The sequence below is a fragment of the Camarhynchus parvulus genome, chromosome 2 (genome assembly GCF_901933205.1).
Source record: "Camarhynchus parvulus chromosome 2, STF_HiC, whole genome shotgun sequence".
NCBI lineage: Eukaryota > Metazoa > Chordata > Aves > Passeriformes > Thraupidae > Camarhynchus > Camarhynchus parvulus.
The window spans coordinates 102,112,362-102,140,085 of record NC_044572.1 but is presented as its reverse complement, the minus strand read 5'-3'; the positions used below and the strand labels follow the sequence as shown (position 1 = coordinate 102,140,085).

The 27,724-nt window shown below is 43.9% G+C and overlaps 1 protein-coding gene across 18 annotated transcripts in view; it reads right to left on the bottom strand.

The window, feature by feature from the left end:
- The window catches only part of EPB41L3 (erythrocyte membrane protein band 4.1 like 3), a 95,522-nt gene extending 68,158 nt beyond the window's left edge, over positions 1-27,364 (bottom strand). For 4 of the 18 annotated variants that reach the window (XM_030943824.1, XM_030943818.1, XM_030943814.1 and 1 more), the window contains exon 1: positions 26,021-26,296. The gene's annotated coding sequence lies outside the window, so the exon portion shown is untranslated. Of the gene's footprint in view, positions 1-24,546; positions 25,402-26,020; positions 26,300-26,851; positions 26,928-27,267 lie in introns of those variants that run through there. The other 14 variants (XM_030943808.1, XM_030943816.1, XM_030943819.1 and 11 more) reach the window with 10 other exon arrangements.
- Positions 27,365-27,724: the final 360 nt, after the last annotated feature.

Here is a 27,724-nt window from a genome sequence, read left to right as displayed (position 1 = left end):
TTAAAATATTAAAATGTCAGTGTTTTAGTGCTGCTGACAACAGATAAGGGAGTATAGATATTAATATACCATCAAAGTATTAAAACACAACTTCAAAAAATCAACATGGCATTCTATAATGATTTTATATATAATGTAACCAAATCACAGAAAATAAATCTTTTCCTACCTTCACACTACACAAAGACATTACATAAAGATTACAAAACCTGCAAAACCCCTACATCATAAAACCTGACACAACACCTAGGCCTTCTTTCCTTCAGCTACCAACCTATTGCAGCTTGGGGGATTCCCATTTCCATTACCAATTACTCACTACAGACTTAGAGAACATAATTTACTTTTTTCCATAAGGGAACCAAACCCATGTTGTCCTCTGTGTCACCTGGTCCCCTGCAGCAAGTGACAGCCCCAATCTACTGTATAAATTCATACATTCAAAAACTTGACACTCTACCTCTCGTTTTTCAGAGTACAGGCTTTCTGTGCTGCATCCATAGAGCAACAAAATTCACAGCTAATTGACAGCAGAGCCCACAGTTTAATTAACATTGCAGTCATTAATAAACCTTTATTTATATATAAATACATGCTAGTGAAAATATCTGCTATATTAAGCAAACAGAAGTCACATTAGACAAGAAATTGCAAATTGATTCCGAATAAATTGTGATGTAATGAGAAAACAAAATTGAACCAAGTATAATTAAATGAACTATACATAGCCACTAACTATTTCCTGTAATGCACGGATTAATGATTTACATTTAAATGCTTCTTTGATCTGATTAATTCTCTTTGTAGAAAGTTCTCCTTTAATTACAGTAATTCTTGAAGATTGTTATAAATCTTTGCAAAGGTCCAAATTTGGAAATTATGTAACAAAATAATGATTCCATACTTCAAAAATAATTTTCTGCATAATGAGAGACATATTTATCCAATAACGATGAGATGCTGATGAGAAGAGCATATGGAGAACAATATTGCTGCAATGAGCAGTGACAGAAATGCCAATATATGTTTCAAGAAAAGAATACACACCAGAACGCCGACTTCTACGCTTGAAATATAAACTGTTTTCATCAAACTGCCTGAACCTCAGCTCACTTCATTCCAGTTGGGTTCCCTTTTAGGAAAACAATAATTTTCTGTTGATCCTCTTTAATGTGGATGAGTTTCACCCTCACAAGCAGGAGGCACCCAAGCCACAAACGCCTAGCACAAGGTCCCCAAGAGTTAAAACCAGCTCCTTCTTGACCCATCACCAGTGCCAGCAGCAACAGCAAGGCACTTCCCTCGCCTTACAGTTACTTCAGTAGATATCAACAAGCCAAAGGGCCTGCAGAGATGTGTCCTGAATGGACATGGGTGGGAACAACCCCAAAATGGGCCATTGGATGCCCCCTCCAAACCTCATGCTCCTGTCACCTTTCTCATGCTGGCACCAGTGTGACTTTGGGGGCCTGGTGGTTCAGCTGGGAGGGCTGAATCTCCCCAGGATGGGGAGGGGGAACCAACAGCCCTCCTCTGGGCACTGATGGGTACCCCATCTGTCTGACACAGCTGTGGGGCTCCAGCCCAGCAAGTGCAACCCTTATGCTTCAATGCACAAACACACCAGCTGTGCTGGGAGTTCACTACTGCACCTTAAATGTACACATATAGGCACAAACTCATTAGAGTCAGCAAAAAAAAAAGCATGAAAATAAAGTCAAAAAAGTAATAAGAAAAGAGACAAGAGGAAAACCAACAGAGAAAGGTGCTGAGCATCTGGTTGAGCTGCCATCGTGCTGGCAGAGAGTGCTCCAGGCTAAATGACTTAACAGATGTGGTGGCAGAGGACAGGGGCCCAAGCACAAATGCAGGAGGGAGACTGCAGGGAGGGCAGGGAGGTGTTAATCAGCAATTATAAAAAAAGATGGTTGAAGGTGTTGCAAGATATAGCATGATTTAAAATATTTGTTTGGCCTTCTAGGAAGGCGCATGATACAGATGTCTTTAAAGGTATCTTTCAAGTTTCTTGATGAAGATGAAAGGAAAACCAGAGGCAACATCTAAGGAAGGATTAATATTATCTGGAGGAGATGGAGAAGGCACCTTAAAACCACCAGACACACCTTTCAAAGGGGACAAAAAGGGAACTACAGACATGAGTTACCTGTCAGGACCCAAAACTCCCTGATCCCAGGCACACGTGCACCCCTTGGCAGCACCACCACAAAATGAAAATACAGCCAAGTGTTTCCGGAGAAACTTCACCTAGAAAGCCTGGGGACAGAAACTGCCAGAAGCTTTGAAAAGACCTGGGAAGGGGAGGAATATATCAAAAAGGGATTGTACACCAAAGCAGAACCAGAGAGACATGACTCAGGGATGAACATAAAAGAGAAATGAAGACTAGGATGCCAAGTGACTTAGAATTAACCAAGAGATGTGGCAAACAAAAAGAAGAGAGTCTCTATAAATACATGAAAAGGAAAACCAGGCCTGTTACAAAATATGAGAAAGGCTGAATTCTCCAGTGCCTTATTTCACAGCAGCTAGCTGGGACCAGATAATGGGGGCATATTTCACTTGACACACAGGATGTGCAAGTTCAGGTTGGATGGAGTATGGGAAGAACAGAGCAAACACATCAGTCAACCAAGTGGTTTCAAGACAGCAGGAGCACTGAAAAGGTTCCTACAGTGCTTGGGGAACCACCATCAATCATCTTTAAACCATTAACCACTGCTATGCAGATGCCAGAGAGGCCAGGTAAGGTCTAAAAGAAATGAAAAGACCAAACACAGAAGCCAGTCTTACAAAGGAAAAGTGGGAGCAGAAAAGCCAGAATACTTCTAATATCAAAGTTACTGGAGCACACTGCAGAAGGATTTCTAATCCTGTAAAAATAATGAGCTAGGAACAAAACACAACAAATGGCTAACATTAATGTATCAAAAAGTCATGTCAAACTAGAGTAATGCCTTTCTCACTCTCTCTGACAGGGCATCTGTCCCAGCTGATAAAAAGGAAGTAGAGTAGTACAGATGACAGAGCCTATCTTTAGAAAGGCTTTTAAAACAGCCCCACATGACTTTTTCATGAGCGAACTACAGAAATAGCTCATGTTATCACAAAAGAAAAAGGAAGGGTGGGGGGTGGAAAGGTGTACAAGTGATTAGAAGAACCCAAACCCTAGACTACCTAACCCACAAAGTTATCAGCACCATGATGACAACCTGCAAAAACTTACTGATTTCAGGAATCACAGCTATTTGGGGATCAGTGGAAGATGGGAGAGTGCCTGATCCATGCTCAGTATCACACTGATGAGGTTGGGATACACCCCTGGCATCCTCTCCTGACTTAAAGAAGAGCAAAGCAGTCTGAAAGAAAACCATGTATTTGCTGAATCTGACTGCATTCCTGTAAGGGTAATGGCAGCAGTAGTGGGGACTCAGAAGTGAAAAGTGGTGAGGAAGATGTGGGTTAGGCAGCAGGAATGAAGCAGCATGAGGGTCTGATGAATTTCTGTGGGACATAATGCGGGAGGTGTTCTGCTCTCTGCAGCACCAGGGAGAGGTATACAGCATATGATATTTAAGACTGGGATTCATATTTTTTTGAAAAATATGCACTGAAGAGTGTCAAGAAGGGAGTAGGAAGAACAATAGCAGCTTTAGAAAATGTGACCAGTGGAAAAACATTTAAGGAGCTGGACTTGTTTACTCTGGGAAAGGAAATAGAAAGAGGGGCTGGTAAGAGCCTTGCAATACATTCAAGCTTCTTGCAGACAGAAAGTAATCAAGCATTTGCTAACAGTGGAGCAAGAGCTTGATTGGCATCAAGTGGGATTTAGAGTAGACAGCATATCAACTATAATGCCAGCCAAGAAGAGGTTATCTATAGCTGTGTGGAGTCATCATGGGACACTTACATACTGATAAAAAAGCAACAAAATTTTCTGTTTGCAACTTTGTAAAGCATAAGATATTCATATTTCTTCTATTTTGCTACCCCTTCCACTTTGGTCGACAACCCTAAATTCACAAAATGTATTCACTTCTGTTTCAGAGCACCTGGATGCATAGGGTGACATTTTTGTGTCCTGTTTACCTTTAATTTCTATGAATCAATGAAATTGCCTGCATCTGTTTTGCTCTCTGAATGGGGGACTTCACACAACAATAAAGCCCAGGATCACTGCCATTTCTGCTGTCCCACTTGCACACAAGGTTTATGAAGAGTTTGACTGACCATGTTCCCTGAAAACACCAGATCACCTTCTGGAGGTCATAACACCTAGAGCACCCCAAGGCTACCCTAATTTCTGAACAGGAGAAGAAAAATCAGGCCATCATAACATGTTTTGGATCACTTTTTCTTGTCCTGCTGATCCAAGCAGTTTTCCCCAGGGGCAAACACGGATTTACCAGCGGAAGAAGGGAACTGCATTTTGCCACTAATTTCTCTGTTCAGGTCTCCAGGCGTGGGAAGCAGTTGCTGCTGCACCCTTCCCTGCATCCAGAGGGAGGGGTGGCTCTGCCCCCCTCATCCCCCACTGCCAGGATTGATCCACCAGCTCCAAAAGCAGCATGGATTACAGCCACTGCCCACCACTCAGGCCAGTTCCTGCAGATGGCTCCTGCCTGGAAGATCTCACGTACACGAGCTGGCAAGCACACACCTCTCTGAGAGTGTTGGGTGTAACTGTAGAAATGCACAATTTAACCCAAACCTGACAGTTGTTTTATTCATTTAAAAAAACCCAAAAGGTGAAAGCAGAACTCATCCTGAGAAACACAATGAACTGCTGCTTGTAACAGACTTCAGCAAAACGTCTGCTCCCAAAAAAGCTTTAATCCACTCAAATACTGCATTGCAGGAAGGTAAAGGGAACCAGAAATAATACACAAATAACTTAGTAAGTCTGTACAGTGAGAAACAACAGGGAATTACAGGAAGGAGGCAGATGTGAGGAGGAGGAGAAGGAAATGAAGAAACCCATAATGGAGAACACAGCAACATCCCACAGATGTTGATCGTGAGAGAATCGCATAGAAACACACCCAACTTCATCCCTCATTTCCAGATTTCATTGAAAAATCTTGGAAAAAAAACCCACAGAAAAACTGGTTGTGGTTTGATTACAACCAATTGATAAATACTTCATCCAGAAACCAAAAAGGCAAGAAACAGCCCTTGATGGCACAGGCTGATTTTCTGCAAACAAGTGACTTTGATTACTTGGGTTACATTTACATGAGGTTTTGACCTTTCTAAATTGCTCTGGAGCCAAATGTTCACATGGGGCTCCCTGTGCAGCATTCACTATTTAAAAGTTGTATTTAATGTCACAGAAGCTGAGTATGCTTCAGGCATCACATCATTAAAGTTCATAGTCTCTTATATTGAGCAGAAAATAGAACCAATTCAAACTTAAAAAAAAAAATAGTTTCACGGGGTTGCTGACACATGGCAGGTGTGCTACATTATCACACTACCCTCAGGCCAAAATACTGTAACACCTGTGAACAATATTTTTTGTTTCATGCAGTACCTAAATAGACTGTGCTCCAGTGCTCCAAGCCAGTGACCTGCCTAACCTCACAGAAACAAGAGAATCACACAGACAAGGTACAAATCACAGCATCAAGCCCATCTCCTCCAAGGGCTTCTGACTGCCTCTGACCAGACATTTATCATTCCAGCTCAGGGGATGGAAGAGCCTATGAAGTAAAAGAAAATTTGAACTGTAATTTAAAAATATCATCTCAACTTTTCTGATTTATCTTATTAATTAGAATCCAGCAAATAAACCACTTGTTTTTTGCTTTATTTTACTGAATGGTGCTTGAAAAAGTCACAAAGGACTGCTCACTGACAAATTAAACTCTCCCTAGCTTATTACTTCCAAAGGCAATGTAGCAGTATAATTTTTTTGGGGGTTTGTTTGGATTTCTTTTCAGTGACTGGATACTTTTTCCCCATTTTTATGGTTTGCAGGGAATTCACTTACGTTTTTGTGGCCTTTTTTCCAATCCAGTGTGGTTCAGAGATGGAAGAAAGGAAGACAGGCATTTTGCAGCCAGTAGCCTGATGCCTCTTTCAGCTGGCCACAGCCATTCCCAGTGTCCAGCACTGCTCCTTCCCAGCAAGACACAAATCAGCACTGCAAGCTCTGCTCCCAGCTCCCAGTCCTGGCACAGGCTCACAGGCACTGCTGCCCTGCAGCATGCTCAGCTTCAGCAGGTTTTCCATAAACCTCCCCAGAACTGAGCATTTTAAAAGCAGTTTTTTATGGGGGCCATGAATCACTTCTTCTCAGAAGCAGATGTCTGACCTGGGTCATGCAAGGCAGGATGCCTGAGCAATGGTTTCCCCCACAACATCCCAGAGCAGTGCTTGCTCTCCATCTCTAGGAGCTCCAGGTGGATTCCTCCATGCTGGATTAAAATAATTGAGAAAACTTCAAAAATTCAGGCAGATGCCAAAGGAAGGAAGAAGTCACAGGCAGTGAAAAAAATGCAGAGGAACCACCCTGAATTCATGCTGGGTCCTAGTTAAATAAAGGCAGCTCTGTGTGATGAGAGCCATCATGCTGAGACCTGGGGACAAAAGTGCTCCTACTTAGTCTTCCTCTTTTGCTTTTGTTCCTTTCTATACTAATGCTAATTTTACACCCCGTGTTTCAACTTTTGAAGGCACTAAATGGGTCTGATGCAGCAAGACTACTTGATGGTGAGGCATCACAGTGTTTTTAGTTGTAATAGCTTCTGTTTTTCTGAAATGGATTATTCATTTCATATTTAGATATTAATCTCCTGGGCATTCATGTCAGTTTTGAATATAAAACACATTCCACAATATCAAGTAAAAGACTTTCCACTATGCAGCACTACATCAGGAAACCACAGGCTTCCCAAACAAATTAAAATCTTGTGCACCTAAACAACCAAACCCATGGCATCAGACAGCTAGGTTTTCATACCTAAACTCTTCTGGGATCTCCATGCTCCCCAGAGTTTTAATTACCTGCTAGACATTACAAAAATACTGCTCAATTGGCACCAGCAGCTAGCCCATGACACGTGTGCTCCAGGTTATGCTGTCACTGCAAAAACAATCTCCCAGCATCATCTGAAAATGCAGTTCAACATTTCCCTCTCCCCCACTCCCAAAACTCAAATGCACATACCAGCAGTCAGCCCTAACACCTCACAGACACCAGCTGTAAAATCATGCGTTGGATGCAAACCAGGATCTGAGGATGGTGTGGGAGCAGGGACTTCTAGGAACAAATTGGTCAGTGGAAATGCATGAACAAGTCTATTTATGATGGGTCCAGGCATCTGTAGAGTGATCTCACTTAAAATCAGGCAGAAAGCAGGATTCTCTTCCAGAGTCAGTCACACTTGGATTTAGATGTTTTAGAACCTTTTTAGTTACATGTTTCCAAAGCACAGGAAGCTCCTTTTGCACCTCCCAATGCACACTAGTTCACTCCTGAGGGTCATTGGCACAATCAGCTCTGTAGGGAATTAAGAGAAAGCTTTCGGTGTCTTCACATAACATCCCAGTAAAGCCAAAATCTTTCACCATCTGTGCAGCTACACCATAGTACAAGGATTTGCAGACCAGCATCCAATACAGCCTGACAAAGAAAATAGCTTTCTTTAAAGAGGCTCTAACCCTTTTTACCTATTAAACCCTGAAATGCTGCACATACAGCTCCATAGTAATTACATTATATAGTCCTGACCCAGTGTTATACTGGATTATGCTGTCTCTGAAGATGGATGTCACCAGATCTGGCAATTCCTCTGCAATGTGTATGACCTTCTTGGAGTTCAGACACATAAAAATGACAGCAGCTCAGAGAGGACAGAAGGGGTTGAGGCAATTGGGACAGACAGGTGGCCTAAAGTGTCCCCACAAGACAGCAGTCAGAAAACAAAAAACGAGGGAGGAGGGAAAACAAGAAAGCAGAAAGTTGCAGTAATGCAGCTTAATCACACACACGGGAAAAAAAAAAAAAGTTAAGAGGGAATAGACTCTTGCAGCAAAAAAGCTCTTTGCAGCTTTTAAATCACTAGGGTTTAAAAGAAAGTAAGTCACATAGATCTAGGTTACTCAACAGAAAGTGAGCATTTTAAATTATAATAAAAAAATATATATTCTGTATCAAGTTCATAATTTGAGAGAAGTAGTGAAGGTAATTAAGCTAGATGCTGCAATTCCCAAACTCTGTAATAAATTACTCTAAAATTATTTCCTTCCCCACATACTTTTAAAAAATATATCTTTGCTAAATGTTTTATGGTGTGTTTTTAAGACTACAAATTCTGTCCACTACAGAAGGCCACTAATTCTGCCACTACAATCTACCTTAATTTAAGGAGAATTCTACAATTAACAAAGTGAGACACTTTGACACTGGATCCTATTTAATGTGCTGAGTTTCAAACTTGTCACATGTGCTAATGAGGTAAGTGCCCAAATCAGCAAAACAAGTCCATGAACAGTGGCTTTTGCCATCTTTCCTCCCGATGTTATGCAGGAGCCTATGCAAGAGTCTCTGGCCAAGTGACAAAGGACTGCTGGGCATTGTAACTAATGATTATTTTATACCAAATCCATTTCCTTCAGTACCCTTCAGGTCACAGCATGTAAAATTCATTTACATTCCACACTACATGCTAGTTTGGGTGGAAAAAATAAAAAAGTAACTGGGTAGCTGTCTTACTCCTTACTGGAAAATTTGCTCAGAAAGGCATTTATAATTTTAAAGTTTAACATATCAAACAACTTTGATACCTTAGTGAACAATTCAACATTCTCAGGAGCTAATAAACATGTAGGAAATACAGTTACTCCCTAGAGCATCATAAATGGTGACTCAACAACCACAAGCTTCTCCTAGAGCTATGTCTGATGCTAGATTAACAAGAGTCACATTTCACCTCTCCTTCCCCTCTTCTGCTCCCTCTGTAGTCTGTTTTCCATGGGGACACAAAACTCCATGCCAATATTCACAGGGCCCTTACATCTGAACTAAAAAATGAATGAGGTAATCCACCCCCTCCCTGGATGTCATGAATGCTGCAGGGAAGTGGTACCCTGCAGCTGGGCTCCAACCCGTTCTGCTCTCTCTCACCTTCACTATATACATGTGTTTTACTACAGCTGGGGCCACAGACACTTTTCCCTCAAGGAATCACGGCTTTAGATGTTTGCAAAGAAGTAAGAAATCAACTAACTCTTCCCCCAGCTCCAGAATGGCATTAATGATCCCTACAGCAGCAGTCACCACATTTTCTTTGAGAGATACAGACACCAAAGCATGCCAAAAGTACCACCACAAAACAAGCACATCAGATGCATACTGCACCTTAATTAGGGAGCTCATCTTGCACACTGACTTCAATGCTCCATGGTCCCCTTCCCAGCCCACCTTGTCTGAACTCTACCTGACATATATTTATGTCAACTGTTACTAAAATCCCACAATGCTGAAGTTTACATGTTCCCCATAGGCCATTTATTGCATGGCTCCCAAGCCTTGTTGTTTGGGAAAATTTTCCCAAATGTCTGACCTAGTTCTTCCCACTTGAAATGTACTGAGTTCTCCTCACCCTGACAATAGTGGATGCATAGCATGGCTCCGCAGCTCACAGACAGCTGCTGTTTGCCCCTCAGACCACTCTCTGCTCTGCCTCTTCTGGCAGTCCTATTTTTAGTCCTCTCTCAGGCTCTTTCTTCTCTGCTCTGTTCTCTTTGCCATCAGTTCACCTCTTTCCAGAGCAACAGCATCCAAACCCTACTTCCAGCTAAAGATCCACTGTCCTTACTGATGCTGAACAGCTTGCAAGGACAGCTTTATATCTGAGCTTTATTCTCTTCGTACCTCCAGCTAGCAAAGAGTTCAATATTTTCACCATATTACGACAATTATCAACTTAGTTTTAACCTTTGATTCATTCATAATCCCACAATGTTTCCTCCACACTGCTGCCTAAGGATTTCCATTGTGGATAAAAAACTAACTTAGCTACATTTTATCCAACAAAAAGTGAGGAAACAACCCTGCTTAGTAGCTAGATATTATTTAATTTTTTAAAAATTTTATACTTACAAAGTCCCTTCTCTCTTGATGTGTATCATTCAAAAAATTAAAGCATTTATTATCATACAAGATCTAGTTTCAGTGACAGGAGTGCATATGATTTATGTTAGGACAACTGCAGCTCCCTGTATCCAAAGTACATTCACGCCACGATACTCTCGTATTTATTAAAATATTAGGGAGTACCAATTGGAAAAATTTCCAATTTCACCTACAGTTTCAACTCACTGCTGACATATACACTCCAGTTCCTTGACAGGTCTTGGGGGCATCAGAAACTTGGCCAGGCTGACCCCCAGCATGTTTGTTGTAATGGTTTCACAGGAGCTGAGAGCACCTTCCAAGCAAGGCAGGAACTCTAAAGTTCTTGTCCACTTTCAAGAGCCACAGGGCCATTAAGCTGACCTGAGTGGCATTGCTGGCAGTGTCACAACTTATTAATAAATTGAGAGCAAGCTCACATCTGCTAGGAAAGGAAAGTCTAGTCTCCCTCATTTTATGGTCTCTAGCTGAGTCAAGCACATTAAAATATGTATTACCTCTGTCTACCTGTCACTTCGTGTAACATGCTTAGGTGAACCCATGGCTGCAAGCCAGAGCCCAAACTGTTCCAACGCAAGCAGTGCTTTTGGGGAGAAGTTATTTGCAACAGAAGTGTCAGGTTCCTCTCAGCATGCTGGCAAACGTTTGCCTCAACCCTTACAGAACCAAAAGTTAAATGGTGAGGAAAGACTGCAATTTCAGGTTAATTCTGGGCATCGTAATATGCTCATGAAATGAACTACATGCTCTGCCTTAGCAATGAAAAATGGAAAAATAAAACGAGAAATCGAGACTGATTCCTTTCATATGTATTTTAAGAACAATTTCAATGCTGGTTTCTCAGGAGGGAACTAAACCCCAGCCTATGTTCCTCTACCAAGGAGACCTTGTCTTCCTACCTTTGGTACCAAGAGTGAACGTGCCTTGGGGACATGAAGCCAAGAAAGAGCTGACAGGCCAATATAGGATTCTGCTTCATTCCAACCAAGTGGTAGACAATGGCTGGCATTCAGACAACTGAAAACTTGCAGAGAAGCTAGTTCAAGCTGGCTTAAGTGGATGCAAGTGTGGGCTTGGATATTTAGGAGTTCTTAAGAAGAAAAGCAGCTTGCAATATTTCAGGGTGGGGTTCTGAGACTTTCTTTTTTGTCTAATCCATTAGTAGTAAGTAAGACCAGGAACATGGCAGGGTCATGTATGCCCAGAACTGCATCTAAGCTTCAGAATTACAGCTGCAATTAATGAGTTCTCCAAGGGGGACTTGGAGGGACAGGGGGAAGAAGAGAGAAGAAGCAACTGGAGGGAAAAAAAAAACCACCAAAACTGAAACTACCCAGAAAACCACAGCAGCCTGCAGACTGAGCAAGTTAGAGATTTCTTTTCTTGCTCACATGCAAGCACACAATCAAGGGCACAACTTCCAAACCGCACACATTTGAGGTTCTTCCCTGTTTCACCCCATTTATAATCTTTTACAGTCTTGTAAAAGTGTACTGCCTTCAAAAAGGCAAGGATTCTTTTTATCTCTTATTGTTTCATCTGCAGTTCAGCACTTGACCTGCACTGACATAACCTTAAGTGACTCAGGTTAAACTATCCAGCTTCACCATCCCTAAAGTGAGATGCATTTTATTAGGGTTTTTTCCTTTTTCCTCTTCCTCTGCTTACACTTCAGATGACAGGAAATGCCTGCTGGGAATTCTTGTCCAGCATTTTAAATAGCACATGAAGTGCTTTCTGTCCAACATCAGACAGCTTCCCATGAACTGTAAGCTCTCCAAGAACCAGAGGTGTAAATACCTTTGTCTCTCCTCAGTGAGTGGGAAGCAGCTGGGCCAGAGAGGGAGCCCACAACCTCTGTGTGCCACTGCACCCACCCAGCACCTACTCAAGCCAGCAAGGACAGAAGACACCATCAGCCCCTTCACTCAACCATTCAGCTCCAGCTGTAACCAAAACTGGCAAGCATCCAAAAGCTCCCGATTTTTTTATGAATATTATTTTGTTATTTTTCAAGCACTCACTGTACCACCCTATACACCTCAGCCATACATTCATTAAGGTTGGTCACATGCAAGTAAGTGCAGACAGGCTGAATTATTTTTGCAACAACCTCAGTGTTGTAACACCCAGAAGTCTCATAGGAGACAGTTTTGCAGCTTATTAAAATAAATACATTTCTGTGCACTGCAAGTTTTAATTGTCAAGGAAGATCATGTGCAGCTATAAATCTATGAAATGTATTATAAATAACACACATGATCAATTTAGTTTAATATTAATGGAGAAGATGATTCTTTGAGTTTATTCGTCTAATAATGTGGCCATAGCTGTCTGCAAGGTACAGCAGGTCTGCTACTATGGCTGAATAGAAGGCAATTTTAACACTCACATAAAAAAAGGATAAATCCAAACTTCTCTAAGATAGAAACACCAACAAGCCATGATTGCACATCTGTTTCAAACACTCTTCATAACAAAAAGGCTGGATTTTTGGTTTGGGTTTTGTGGGGTGGTTGGGTTTTTTGGGTTGCCTTTGGGAGTTTCTTCAATTTGGGGGGTTGGAGGGGTGTTTGATTTTTTGGGGGGGATTTTTGTTTTTCTCAAAAGATGGCTTATGTTATAATTCTCTGTCCTCTCAGAGGAGGACATCTGCTTACTGCAGAAAGCAGTTTTTTGTTAGGAAGCAGACTTGTTAAGTCATGTATGCACCTAGCAAGCTTAGGTCTGGCACACATCCCTTCCAACTCCTCTTCATTCGAACAAAATTTATATAGTGGAAAACCTGTGCCATAGAAGAAAAAAAAAGTTATTTAGCTATTTTCAGAACAGACTGAATGTATGTGAATGAAAAACCTAAACGGAGTACCTAGGAGAATGACAGAACAGGAGGACTGGCTCAGCCTTAACACTGTGGTGGCTGTAACCAACCTTGCCCTTTGCAGTGTTTCTAACCTCAGCAGTAGTGCCTGACCTGTACAATGGGATTTATGGGTGCCCTGAGCAGATGCAGAACTATTTCCCAATGTATTGCTTTCAAAAGCAAAAGGATTTGGAGTTTCCCTCAAACTGCATGTGTGGGTCTGTAACACCAGGTAAAATGTGCTTACAACCCCTACACTCCATGCCATGAGTTTTCTCACTTGTTTTAGTTCACAGGTCTTTGCCAGCACAAGCAGTGTGCTGCTTGGGACAAGAGCAAAGCCAGTGCATGGCATGGGCATGTCAGGGCCTCGGCCCAAACATTTCATTGTATGGATCCCCTTCTCTCAGGCCAACTCCACTCTCCTAATGAGGATATGAGTACATGCTTCTCTCCTGGTTTATATTTATCCCTGGCCCAGGTGCTGTTTTCCAACTGTGAACGCAAGCTCCCCTGTGCTGGGGACTCTGAAACTGAAAGAAAGAATTTTTCCCCCCTCCACAAGTGCAAGGGGGGTAAAATGAATTCACTCAAACTGGTGTCACATGCCAAGGCACAAAGGCCTCGTGTTTTTGAATGTTCAAAGCCAGCATATGTTTGTCCCTATGCTTATCTTCTATATGTTTTTGCTTCATTGAAGCCTACAGCAAACAGCTGTCATTAACATTCACCCCTTCTGCACCACTTTCCTTAATCCCTAACTGACTTCCTAGCCTATAATTAAACTTTCCAGCTGCCACATTAAGACATGGCACCAATATCCATCATTTATTTCTAAGTAGTCCTTAAAAAGCTCTTTTTCCAATTTCCAAGACCATGGACTAGAATCAAAGCCTCTTGCCCTTACAGGTTTTTGGCTAAAAACCTTCCATTCACTTAAAAACTGTCTCATCTTTTACTAGAGAAATTAAATGGCAAAGGAGTATTATCTTAACAACTAAACTAATGCATTTTTATAGTGCCAATAGCTGGAATGCAAAGAGCTTGAAAACTGATGCATAAACACTGCATGTGTTTACACATTTTGTATGGAAAATATACTAGAAAGAGCTCTATAACCAACAGCATTTACAAAGCTGTTTGGTTCAAGCCCAAAGTTTAAACAGGAGCCTGAATTAAAATAATGAAACGCCTGATATCTTACTTCAGATTGCAACAGTAAATTGGGGTTAGCACTTCAATCTTGAAAATGTGTTTTTCACATTCATGTAAGAGATTATTTGAACAGCAGAGCTAGTTGACAACATTTCTGTCTGCTACTATCCTTGCAGTGTTCAAGAGGACTTGATATTTTATAAGAAAATTACTGGCTTCACAGTTGAAAAAGGGAGAAGATGTCTGAAGCTAATGCTGTACTTTTTGGTAACAGGACATAACAAGACCCCCAGGAAGCTGAACAAAGCAGGTGAAGGCAGTGTAACACCCAGTGGGAACACAGCGTGGGGTTCAAAGACTCATCATCCACAAGCCCTTCAGATCCACTACAAGAAAAGTCCCCGAAACAGCCACAAAATGTTGTTATTTTTGTAAGCCCCAAATGTCTGGGACACCTGCTGAGGCTTTGAGCCCAAAAGGTTTCCCCAACCTAAACCTGCAGGCTGGACAGACATGCATATCATCCTCAATCCGAGAGCTCTGCAACTCTGCACACCAAAACCCAGGAGCCTTTATCTCCAAATACTATCTGTTATAGAGTAGGGCAACATCTGCTTGACTGCTGAAGCACCATCACCGAAAACAGCAAGCAGGCTCCATTCATAGCATGATTGGCAAGTGCCAGCTGGCAATCCTGACAGCCCAGAGCCTGTAGCCTGCTGATGAAGGCTCAGGGACGTTTGGGACCAGCTACCTTGGCGTCTCCTTCACCATGTTCAGGAGTCACAGCATGCTCTGGTTTTGCCTTTTGCCTCACGTGGCAGAGTAAATATGAGTGCCAAGATGCAGCCTTCATGTTGATGAAACTGCAGGCTGGTTTCATAGAGGATGGAGCTGCAACTTTGCTGGAAGTTACCAGCCATTTAAACAAAGTGGGGCCCCTTCAGGAAAGGAGGGCATTGCTTTTCCATGTCATACTACTGCTTGAGATTAACAATTCAACATCAAGGTTTTAATGGATTTCCATAACTGTGCAATCCTGTGCAGGATTTATCAGCTACTGCAAGGCTATTTTGATAGGCTACCAGATTAATCATTCAAGTTTTGTCAAGTCTAAAAGCATCACTTCTCAGCAAAGAGATCATGCCAGACAGGTGCAGAACTTCAAAGCCTGAACAACTATGGCTTTGTTCCTATCAGCAAGGCAAGAAAGGTCAATATTTAGGTGAAAATGGACACACTTTCAGGTCTCTCTAAACTACAGGTGAAACGTTTCTCCCTCCTTACATTAAACATATAATTTTAAAGACGGGTTTCGAAGAGTGTGTGTGACACTCTTAAGCTTCAAATACGTATGTGTTGAGAGGTTAGGAGAACATGAAAACAGTATTTCATTGAAACCCGTTTGTCATTTTTAATCACAGGATAACTCTAGAAGAGGTGTGACTGATGCAATTTAAATTTTCACCTGACAAACTGAATTATTCATCTTGGCGGCGCCTACGACAAAAGACCAAGCGGAGCAGGCAGTCAGTCAGCCACCAGCCCCAGGAGCTGCTACAGAGCATCCTTGAGAAGGGGAAGCCATGTCCTGCAACACCACCGGGTGAAGGCCTGCTCCTCGCAAGCACTACAGCCAGGAGGGCCCAGCATCTCGTCCTTGTCCCCACTGCTACCTCCTACCTTTTGGTTTCCAAAGCGGGGGAGAACTCTGGGCAGGCCCACTGATAAGAAATGCTGTGGTTTGCAAGGATGATGACAGAAACAAAGTTGAAGCCTTTATATCCGCCTGGAAAAATCTGTGTGTTCTGTAATTGTGGCTCTGATGGGGAGGACTAAGGAGTCTGAATGGCTTTTTATTTGAAACTGAATGAAAACTTTTCCTGTTGCTAGTCACTACTTCATTTGCCAGGGATGGGACCTGAGGGAATGGCCTGAAGTTGTGTCAGGGGAGGTTTCAGTTAGATATTAGGAAAAGGTTCACCCAGAGGGTGTTGGGCACTGGAATAGGCTCACCAGGGAAGTGGTCACAGCACTAAACCTGGCAGAGCTCAAGGAGTGTCTGGACAATACTCTCAAGCATATGGTGTGATGATTGGGCCAGGAATTGGACATGAAGATCCTTGAAGGTCCCTTCCAATTCAGCTTATTTGGTGTGTCTGTGAAATACTCCAAGCTCATGCTAAGTTTTCAAGGAATTGTCTTTTTCTAATGGAATTCACTTGACATCATGCCTTGTGACCCCAGTTCTGGAAGATACCATGCATTTTTCAGAACTGTTTTCCTAAGCAATGCTATATTATTACTCTTATATCCCAATTTTCTGCCTCTCTAGTATTAGTGATCAACAGAGTTTCCTCATTGTGTGTCCTACCAGAATTGAGAAAGAAATAAAGTTCCAAAAATTTCCACAGTGTTAATAAAATGGGGTTTCCATACACCACAACTTTAGAATAGTAGGTTAAGAGTAGGTTATCCAAGGTCTTAAAACAAAGACTAAGTGCCAGCAGAAAGTAGGATTCCTTGCCTGGAAATGTAGAGATGTTGGGCTTAAACATGAGATTAGCCAAAGAGTGAATTCTGCTCAGCCCACATCTCCAGTATAGTTTTAAGTAGGAAATAATTCTATTCATTATGTAAACTCTTATTCAGACTCTTGTTAATGTTTATGCTATCCCTTCTGAATTTCTGGACAGTTTCTTTCAGACTCAGCAGCCAACATTTAATTAAGAAATATTTAACAACTAGTGTTTTTTAAACAACGTCACGTTTGCAGAAATAATTGCATATCACATCTACTTTACAAAATCAAAATACAGCCAGTGGAAACCAGATACAAAACACATGCTTTCAGCTGAGCTAGTTTTGTTTAGAAAATGAACAGACAATGTATTTCCCTGGCTGAGGACCTTGATCTGTTTGCCAAATACTGTCCTGCAGAGCTTTTTCTTCTTACAACAACATTCCAGGCACAGAGGACGCTATCAAGGAAGCACACTCACAGTTCTGCAGGTTAGGAACAATGATAACCTTGGCGTGCCTTAAAAGAAAGGTGGCAAAGCATTTTCAGTGAAGCACACAATGCAGTGTGTAGTTAATGTATCTGTTTTATCCCTTTATAGCTGCTCAGAAGCCAGAGAGTAATGGGTATCTTCTTAGGCAATTAGAAAGTTTTTAATATGATGTTTTGTTGCCCCACTTTCTAGTGCATGCCAGCACTTTTTCACTTAGGAAAAGAAGAAGCACAGCAAGATTTCTTATGAATCTACAGAAATATCAAACACTTATATCAACTTCCACAGATTGGTTTAAAGAAAGAGGTATAACTACACCAAAATGTTCTTCAAAGCAGCATCACAGGATCAGAAGGACATGAGGGGCATCTTTTTTTGTACCAGCTATTTTGCTTTTAGATAGAAGAAATACTGGTTAGAGTTAGAAAGGGGCACTTCAGATGATGGAAAATGCAGGACACAGGGAAACAAGAAAATAAATTGCAATACCCAAACTCCCACTGGGGTGAGGCGAGGTGATTCAGAGCAGCAAGGGATGGGGAAAACACAGTGATCGTGTCTGCAAAGCAGATAGGTTAAAACAACATTGGAGCTTAAGAGGGAGGACGTGAGGGAGGACGTACAGAGCCAGGTAAAGAATTTGCTGTAATACAGACATCACTGTTACAAAAGCTGCTGGTATCCTTCTGGTCAATGTAGCCATTTTGCCCCCATGGGTAAGCCCAAAACCATGCAGTTTGCCCCGTTCTGACAAGAGACATTTTATGTCTGTTCCTACAGCACAGCAATGGGAAGTTGGTAACAATTTAAAAGGAAGGAACTTTCTTTATTCTTCAGCTCTGCATCCTTAATTCAATCACTGTCCCCTAGGGCTGAGAAAAGGACTGGCTTTACTGCTCTGCATTATCAAGTTGGCAGAGAAGCTACACAGAAAAATATTCCTAGTTTATATATGATGCAAGTGTAAGAAAAACAGTTTCAGGTTCATATAATGAAGAATAAGTCAAGAAATCTAAGTCAAAGAAGTAGCAGATAAGGAGAGAATACTTTCAAACCTTAAGTATGAAATTCTGTGTGGTTGAGCTTCACAAGAGCTGTGGCCTACAGGTAACAGACCAGAAATAAGAACCTTAGCACCAACACTTAAAAGCATAAGGTTGGCTTTTCAAGTATGTTTAGTTTAGCTTTCAAGTAAGTTCAGCATTTCTTTCATATATACTTTCAAGTATATCAGCATTTCACCATCACAATAATTGCATGGCATATTTAGTTTGTGCAAATAAAAGTAAGTACATTGTTTATGCAGACAGAAAGCCTGGTTGAATATATTTAAATATATTGATGAAGGAAGTGGGCGCTGTCTTTTCTCCCTGTCTTGGAAAACTGGTGAGAGCAGAAGCATTGTCTGCTGGCTCTGCTTCTCCAGCTGAGGCATGAAGGGATTCCCAAGCTCAGGATAGTGAGACAAATCAGCTATTCTCTGTTTCTTAAGAGCGTCAAGATTAAATAGGGTGGCATGAGAAGTGGCTGCGGGTGATGGTTTGGTTTTTTTTTTTCCAAAATACCCACCATAGCCCATGAATAGATGATTAAAATCCACAAATACTAGTAGTGGCACTGAGGGCAGGACTGAACACAGAAAGCAAACCACTGTCAATACCAGATCTAAGCTGGCACAGAGCCTGTCCCCAGCCTCTGTTTTCTGCACTTAGCACACTACCCCTGCAAGTAACTGATGAAACCCCAACAGTGCTGGCAAAGTATTAAAGGATCCTCCTAATTGCCACGCTTCAAATTCCAGCTCTAAGCCCGCTAAGAGAAAGTCTGCAAAACTCTTTAATAAACCATAGAAATCAGAGACGAAAATTAGGTCACGTCACCCACGCCTCCGATCTGCACTGTGAGTCTGTTACCCCTACAGTGCTGCTGAGTGCTCCGTCTCGACAACTCCTAAATGATTCAAGTGCTGAGGTTTCTCCCAATTCCCCAGGCAGACTGTTACACAGCCCAGTGAACATCACCATCCATGGGCTTTCCACTGACCAGCCTCATCCTCTCCGTACCAATTTTATCTTTGTCCCATTTTGTTCTGTTCCTATTTATATCTTCCTCCAACTTCCCCAAATCTGCTCTTGATGCTACCTCAACCACTATCCGGCAAAAATTGTTGCTCAGGAAACGTTCTTCTGCCTCTCCTGTAATACTGCTGTAGTGTGCTGCTATTTTTAGGAGAAAAAAGGAGGTGGTAAGGGAGTGAAAGGCTGCCAGCTCCAGCTGTACAAGAATAATGCTCCAGTACAGTGGAAACTACATTACAGTGTTTCTCTTTAAGCACATATAATTGACCAAAACCTTAGTCTTCTGGAATGATCTAAATGGGAAAGATAGAAGAAATGGAAAAGACAAACTCCAAGGTTAAAAAAAACCCCTTGTCATCTCACTTCACCTTTCAATCCTACAGCTGGGCTCTTCCTTCCAGGGCTGTTCTTGAGATTTTACAGCAGCACTGCCCAGTTAGACACGTGATTAAAGTAGCAACATACTGCCATTATCCTAGAATAATTTAGGTTGGAAGGGACCTTAAAACTCACCAGGTTCCAGCCCCCTTGCCATGGACAGGGACACCTTCCACTAGACCAGGTTGCTTAAAGCCCCATCCAACCTTGCCTTGAGCACCTGGCCTTTGGCAATGCTTTCAGCCACATGGGGTGAATCTTGGGGTGTTCTGGACAGGTCCAGGAGTTGGATTTTATGATCCCTGACGAGGCCTTCCAACTCAGTATACTCTATGATTCTATGACTTTCAGGGATGGGGCATCCACAACCTCTCTCGAAAACCTGGTCATTCCTCCTTTTCCTATCACTACATGCTCGTGTAAAAAGTCTCTCCAACTTTTCTGTAAGGCTCCTTAAATGTCCCAATGCAGTCTCCCCAGAGCCTTCTCTGCTCCAGTCTGAACAACCCCAACTCTTTTAGTCTGTCTTCTTAGCACAGGTGCACCAGCCCTCTGATCACATTCGTGGCCCTCCTCTGTATCTGCTCCAACAGATCTACACTTCTCCTGTGCTGGGGACCCCAGGTGGAAGCAATATTCCAGGTAAGGTCTCATGAGAGCAGAACCTCAGCTGGCTGGCCACACTCCTTTTGATGGAGCCCAGGATGCTGTTGGCTTTCTGGGCTGTGATCATGCCTTGCTGTCATGTTGAGCTTCTCTTACACAAACACCTCCAAGGATTTCTCCTCAGGCCTTGCTCTCAATCCATCTATCAGCCTGTATTTGACCTTGGGTTTGTCCTGACCCCTGTGCAGGGCCTTGCACTTGACCTTGCTGAACTTCAAGAGGTTGACATGGGCCCACCTCTCCAGCCTGTCACGGTCCCTCTGAATGCCATCCCTTCCCTCCAGCACGTCAGCCACACCAAACCACTTGGTAGTGTCAGCACACTGCGTGATCATTAAAAAATGATCAATTAAGAAACCTGCTTACAAGAAGCCACTTCACCTTGGGCCAGCCCCTAAAGTGGAAGTGAGACCTGTGTTTTATGCCTGCTCCAAGACACAGTGGCATGCTGACCTCCAAAAAGGCAGCTGCCCATCATTCTCCAACCTCCCCGGCCAATGCCAATGCCAGACAGTGTACACAGAGAGCTCTGTGCAACCAGTGCCGGGACCATCAAGACCATCAAACCAAACTAAAAGACGCTGCTTTCCTGAGCACACACTTTTATACATCACCCACTGTCTTTATCAAACCTGGTACTTACTGATATGCAAGGTTAGGAACCACTACCAGGAACAAAGCAGAGGTATCAGATTTTTTGCTACAAATAATTGTCACAGGCAAGCAGTGATATTTCTCTTTGTATGTATGCATATATCCATGCATGGACTCCCAGTGCATCTGTGGGGCACCTTCAGGAATCACACTGCGCTGGGAGCAGAGGGGCTAAGCTCCATCTGCCCCAACAGTTGTTCTGCAACAGCAGTAATTTAATAGAAAGAAAACAGTGATAAATACAGAGCACCTGGTGAAGTAATCATTTCCAGTGTCCTCAGAAAGCTTTCAGCTTCCTGACTAAGCTACGATTTGGCTGGGTCAGATTTTGGTACCTCCATGTAAACTAAACTGAGCCTTGCTTCACAGCCAGGCTTACCGATTTTCGTGGGAAGACTGGCGGACTAAGATACTCCCCAACATGAGTCAGGGTGCAAGAACAGGTCTCTCCGTTAGTATAAACATATGTTTCCTAGGTCTGGAAGAGCTGGTATGGTTTTTTTGGTTTTTTTTTTTCTTCTGTTCTTCACAGCCTGTTTACATTTCCTAGCTTATTAAACTATATTTTATTTGCAGCCAGTACATCCTGGGAAACTGGAGGTATTACACATAATTGCCCTCAGATTCATAAAGACTAAACAAAGTAACCTCCACCACCAAGGAATCCCCCTGCTCCATTGCCACCTGCAGTGTCAAGTTCCCTGGATGCCATGAGTGGTGTCACCTCCTGCCACCAGGGAAAGGGCTGGTGCACCCCAGCATGTGGCTGTCTCCCAGGATTTACTCACCTCCTCCAGGGAGGTGGAGAGTGCTGCGACTGAGCTGCTGCAAAGGATGAAGCTCTGAGGATGCAGAGTATGAAGGAATACTCCCAAATGAGGAGGAGGAGAAGCAAGCAAGTGCCCAGGTACTTGGCCACTTTCTTGGGTGATGGGAAAAATGGAGAGTGCCAGAGGATTGGGTTCCATTAGGGATTCCACCAAAGAGCCCGAAAACAGGGGGACCCAGCCAGAGAGAGGGGACATGCAGGGGGAGCAATAGCCAAGAGCTTCCTGACTGGAGGAGCAGGACACAACTACAGAGAAGAAGAAAACCACAGGCCCAAGTGTGCAGCTTGCCATAGTCTGATCTGGGCCAGGGCCAGGTGTTTTCCCTACCTCTATCTCATGAACATCCCACTGTTCATCAACAGGGCTCCAAACAAAAGCCCACCAGGGTCAGCTGTTGCCACCTCAGATTATTCACTCACTTGCTACCTGAAGCCCATCTAGAAACAAAAACCAACTCCTGTTTTGGGAAAAAAGGCTGCAGTAAAAGCCAGGCAATGGGTACATGCTATACCTTGGTAGTCCCAAATTTAAAACAGCCCTAAATCAGAATCATCAACCATTCTCTATCACACACAGGAGCTTCCTTCTCCCAAGTCTCACCTAATAGAGCAATGCTGTGACTGCTTCCCCCTGACCCATTTGCCGATAAACATCTGTTTCTTACAAATACCCGTGCATGAACAGCTATTTAAAATTGTATTCTGCTTTTTTCTCTTCACATTCCCGTACCCTTCCTGATTTTTTTTTATATTCACATATGCTTTCCATTTATTCTAGCCCTTTATCCCCAACACATGCTCTGAGTCCCCAGTTCCCACATTTTTCTTTAACCCTTTAAAATGAAAGACTTTCTCAGTGGGATCAAACATCTGGTGGGTGATCCTCATGCAGATTTCAGTACTTCTTTTGTTTCTCAGCTTGCCAACAGATCAGTTCTGATAGATAGTGAAGGCACTGAAAAGGAGTCTCTGTCTGTGGCACACAAAGTATTTCCAAGATCTATAAAGGAAAGGGTAAAAATTGATGAGGACTATGTAGAAAAGCCCACCCCCCCCTTTTTTTTTGTACTTTTTAAACTTTCATTTATGTAATACTCTTTCATGTACTGCATCCCATAGGATGCAAATAGATTCATGGTTTAATAGATTATAATTTCCTTTTTGCTTTTACCCACAAGAACAGCCAGCTCCGCTGATACAAAGTAAAATTTAAAGATTTCATTTTCCTCCAGAGACAAAAAGCTGACAATTACTCAAATTACATTATATCAATTACTCAGGAAGGGTGCAGGAGATATTGATTTTGCTGTCTATACAGCACACTATCTCAGATTAACTCAGTTGTCCCAAATACTGACCCATTTCTGCTTTTCCAGAGCTACTCAGTCCTCAGCAATCCTCCCGAGCTTCCTCTGCACTGATGGTGATGGTGACAGCGATTGAGAGTGGCAGGCCAGGGAGCAAAGGGCCTGTAGGTTTTCTCTTACCAAAGCCACAGAAAGTGCTTATGCTCCTCTTCTCCACTACCTGGGCTGTTCTCTTTAAGAAACTGAGATCTTTCCAAAGAAAACAAGCCTTTCTCTTTGGGTGTTTCGAGCCAGTTATTGAGAGAGGCAGTCCTATGTGTCCATATACTCATTTAGACTTTGACCATTCCCCAGCCATTATAAATGGCTAACACTGGAGACTGAAAATTTAGAGAAACATGCGATAAAAGCTAGCTAATCTATCATTCTTCCAGTGGTTCACCTCTTTTAAAGACTTCCTTTATGCTACTGACTCAAACTGCTTAGTGATGCTTATTTACGTTTAGTTCTGGGTAACACTCTTATTCTCTACAACTTTTAAACAAAATAGAAACAATCCATCATCCAGAATAAACACTTTTTCAGTCTAATTTTCAGCTTAGTTGACAGCAATCATATTTTTCAGTTATATGCATGCATTTATACCCACTTGATTAAAGAGAAATTTTGTTTGAACAAAGCACTTTGAACATTCAAACACTGCATAACACATTTCCTGTAAAAATGTGATAAATAAGATGCTAAACCACAAAATCCTAGGGCCATGCTATACACATTGAGAAATCACAATCCTGCAGACTCACAACAGTCCTCCCTGCATAGACTGACCCTTTGTTTTCAAAGCCCAACTTATATCAAACATGCACTGAACACACACACACATTTTCAGCCAAGGATGTATTTTGACGTGACAAAGTCACATAGTTTCACACTTTTGTGTTGAAAATGCCGTAGCCCAAGAAATAAAGCTGATGCTTCATCTCATGAGAGACAAGAAGTCTTTTATAACCACTTATAAATGGTTTGATGTTTTCCCTCAGACAACAAGCAGTCATTTACTGGTACGTGAGATTTTCATGAAAAGAGTCTGAATGTCACCCACCGTGAATAACACATTTAACACATTTCAAGAACTTTCTGTTAACTCATAATCATGCCTGAAATACAAAAAAAAGTGACATTTCACATATTTTAGGAAAACAACCATGCATAACCCCCATGAAACTCACAACCATGCATCAAACAACAAACATAATAAACATAGGTGCAACCACACTGCTGTGGGACAAATCTACTATCACCTACGCCTTCCCAGATTTCAAAGAAAAATCTCTGAATAACAATTATTTCTCATTAAAGACTAAATATTCAGCAGGCTTCCACTATAGACAAGAAAAGATTTCATCCTGATTAAATGAGAAATTACGTAAGTTGTAGCTTCACCTTCACTTGCTCCTTCTGGGAAGAGAGAACAGAGCCCCGACCCAAAGCAGCCCCCTCCAGTTTTGGTGCAGCTCTCCAGCAGCCAGGCACAGCCCTGCCCAGCGAGGAGCCGCCAAGGCAGAGGCGCAGGGGGAGGATGGCGATGGGTGCCACACCCTGCGCCCCCCCTCCCCCGCGGCTCCTCCTCAAGGCTAAACCTGCCCACCGCAGCAGCGGGCTCCCATGGGACGAGCTCCTGATGCGCATCCGTCCTATGGGGAAGCCTTTGGGGAGAAAAGGCCACCAGCTGCACCACTAACAGAGGGATGCGACTGCAGGCAATTAGTGAGGGGAGAGGCCGGGGCTGCGCTGGTCTGATAAAATAGAGGCGGTGTATTTTTAATGTTTCCCGATGTGTTTCGTGCTCCCTGCTGCAGCAAGCAGATCTACAGCACGCCAGCAGCTCAAGGAGCCTTCGCGTTCATGCGGTGCCATAGGGAATGAACTTCCAGCAGCTCTTACCCCAATGCAGTGCTCTCAGGCTCTCTCCTCTCCTCCCCTGATTGCCATGCAGCTCTCATCCTCGCACTAGAGCTGAAACTTTCCAACCCAAGGAGACCAGCATAGCAGTATTTGCCTATACTCTATTATGCATGTACACACTCGGAGGTGCAGCAAGAGCAGTGAATTTAACAACATCAGTGATGCAGCATGATGATCTTGACCTTTTAATACTCTGTGAAAGGACTCTTCTCCATAGAATTAGAGGAAAAGCATACATTCAACTGCATCTGACCTTTACTGGTCCAAGCCTTATGTAGTTTGCTTATGATCTTATTTTTAATGGGATTTAATAACGCTTTCTTTATAATAAACCTTTCAGTTTTCTATGGACAGAGACAATTACTGACAACACTAAAAGTATAAAAAAAGGTATCACTCAGCTCACCGGGCTGTAAAAGGACAGACGCGCATGGGACACACCTAACCCGGAGCTTTTTTCCTTTTTTTTTTGGCGAGCAGGCCTCTGACTTGCAATCATTTTGACAGAAAAACACTGTAAGTAGTTTCCCTTCAACTTCGAAGCAACGTGCATGTTCAGTGGAGAAAACAGTTTCCATCTCTGCCTCAAATGGGCACACGCCGGAGAACCGCGGAGCAACAACCGCCTTGACCCAGCGCTTTCCTCCTCCAGCATAGCCCCGAGAGAAATTAAATCAAGACAGCACAAGGCCAGACAGGGATAATTTGCTCTTGCGATTTCCACAGGAGTGCAAGTTTTTATGCTTCTCGCTATATGTGACGAAGTTTCGCCTTTTGAATGAAAAATGGGACAACCGAAAAAGACAAAATCCTTTTCCACCGACCCGCCCCGGTCCCTCTCTGGCAGCCCAAGGGCGCGGGGCCGCACCCAGGATGCGGGAGCGCCGACGGACCCGCTCAGCCCCCGCGCTGGTCGCACCCGCGGCTTCTCTATTCCCCTTTCCCCACACACCTGGCCGAGCACCGACACTTCCACGCCGCGCTCCGCGGGGCCAGGAGGAGGGATGGGGAAGAGTGAGGCGTTCTAGCGTCCGAGCCGCGCTCCCGAGCACCTGGGGCAGGGTCGGGGAGGGAGGGAGGCGCGATCGCTCGGGCACGGGGCGGAGCGGGGCGGCCCGGCCCGGCGGGGCCCCTCGCTGCCGGCCAGGAGGGGGCCGGCGCGGTGCTGCCACTGCAGCGGTCCGGGGCTGCGATGGGCTCCGTGCATAACCACACCCACCGCATTGCAGAAGCCACGGCCCGGGGCGGGGGGGTAGGGGGTAACCCCCCCATGGAGAGTAGCGCAGCCCCGGCCGGGCCCCCGCAGCGCCCAGGTGTGGCGTGCCCCCGGTGAGCGGGGCGCCGGGCGAGGCACGGCCCGAGGGGGGCTCGGGGTGCGCCCCACCACGCCACACGCCTCGCCCGCCCCCCTCCGCCGCCTACAGAAGTTTCCCACAGAAATGCGTATCGTCCTAAAAAAATTAAAATTGCGATCGCCCTCCCACCGTCCGCCGCCCGGCAGAGCTGCGGCGGGAGCAGCCGAGCCTGTGTGTGTCCCCGCAGAGCCCCCGCCGCCCTCCCCGCTCTGCGGGGACACCGCTCGCTGCCTGCCCCGGCTCCCCCAGGCAGCCTGGCCGCACGCACACGCCACCCCCCAACTTAAAAATGGCTCCTAAGAATGATGTAGATACATATAGACACGTATATTTATATATACGTCTATATATACACACACACATATAAATAAATGCGTATCTATTATAAAAAGGGGGAGATGCGACCTGCCCCCGCCCCCCGGGCATACCCTCAGCTCCCCGCTGCGGGGAGGGCACCGCAGGCGGCGGGGCGGGAGCGGCGCGGAGCTTCCTCGGCCGCGGAGCGGAGCGCGGGGGCGGCGGGCGCGGGGCTGCTCCCGGCGCGGCGGCGGCCACGCGTCAGCAGCGGCAGCGCAGCCCGGCTCTGCCCAGAGCGAGCCTCCGCCGCTCCCCAGCAAATCAGGGCTGCCGAGGCTCCTCCGGCGAGAGGGAGGGAAAAAGGAAAGGGGAAAAAAAAAAAAAAAAAAAAAAAAGAACTGTACGCAGGGGAGAGCGGCAAAAGCTGGATGCCAGCCGGTTTGTGGAGGCAGCCTTCCCGCCTGCCCTACTCCCTGGGCCACCGGGCCACCGCAGGCTGCTCCCCGGACACGGCATAGAGCCACGCCACCAGCACAGGGACCCCCACCTGTGTCCGGAGGGATTCGGCCAGTTTTTGGTTCAGCTAAACGAATCCGTGTATTTAGGGAGATGAGTATAGCTGCGGCAGTTTCAGGCAAACTGAAATTTTGACTAAATCTAAAAATTAAAAATAAAAAACTAAATAAAACTAAATAAAAACTAATAAAAACTAAATAAAAATTAAAATTCCCTGCGATTGAGAAGCTCCCTGTCAACTTAAAAGCAGCAAGCTGTGAGCTGGCGAGGTCTGGCTTTGAATTACATGCGGGGGTTTTGATGGGGGGGCATGTTACCAGCCTTTTCAATTTTAATTTTCAGTGACAAACTACACGTTCTTAAAATATGAACCGTATTTCCCTCAAGAAGATTGCCAAAACGTAAAAATAAATAAATAAATAAATAAAATCCTTTTGCACATCAGTTCCTGATCCAAAAGGGATAATGTAAAACCAAAGATGACTTTG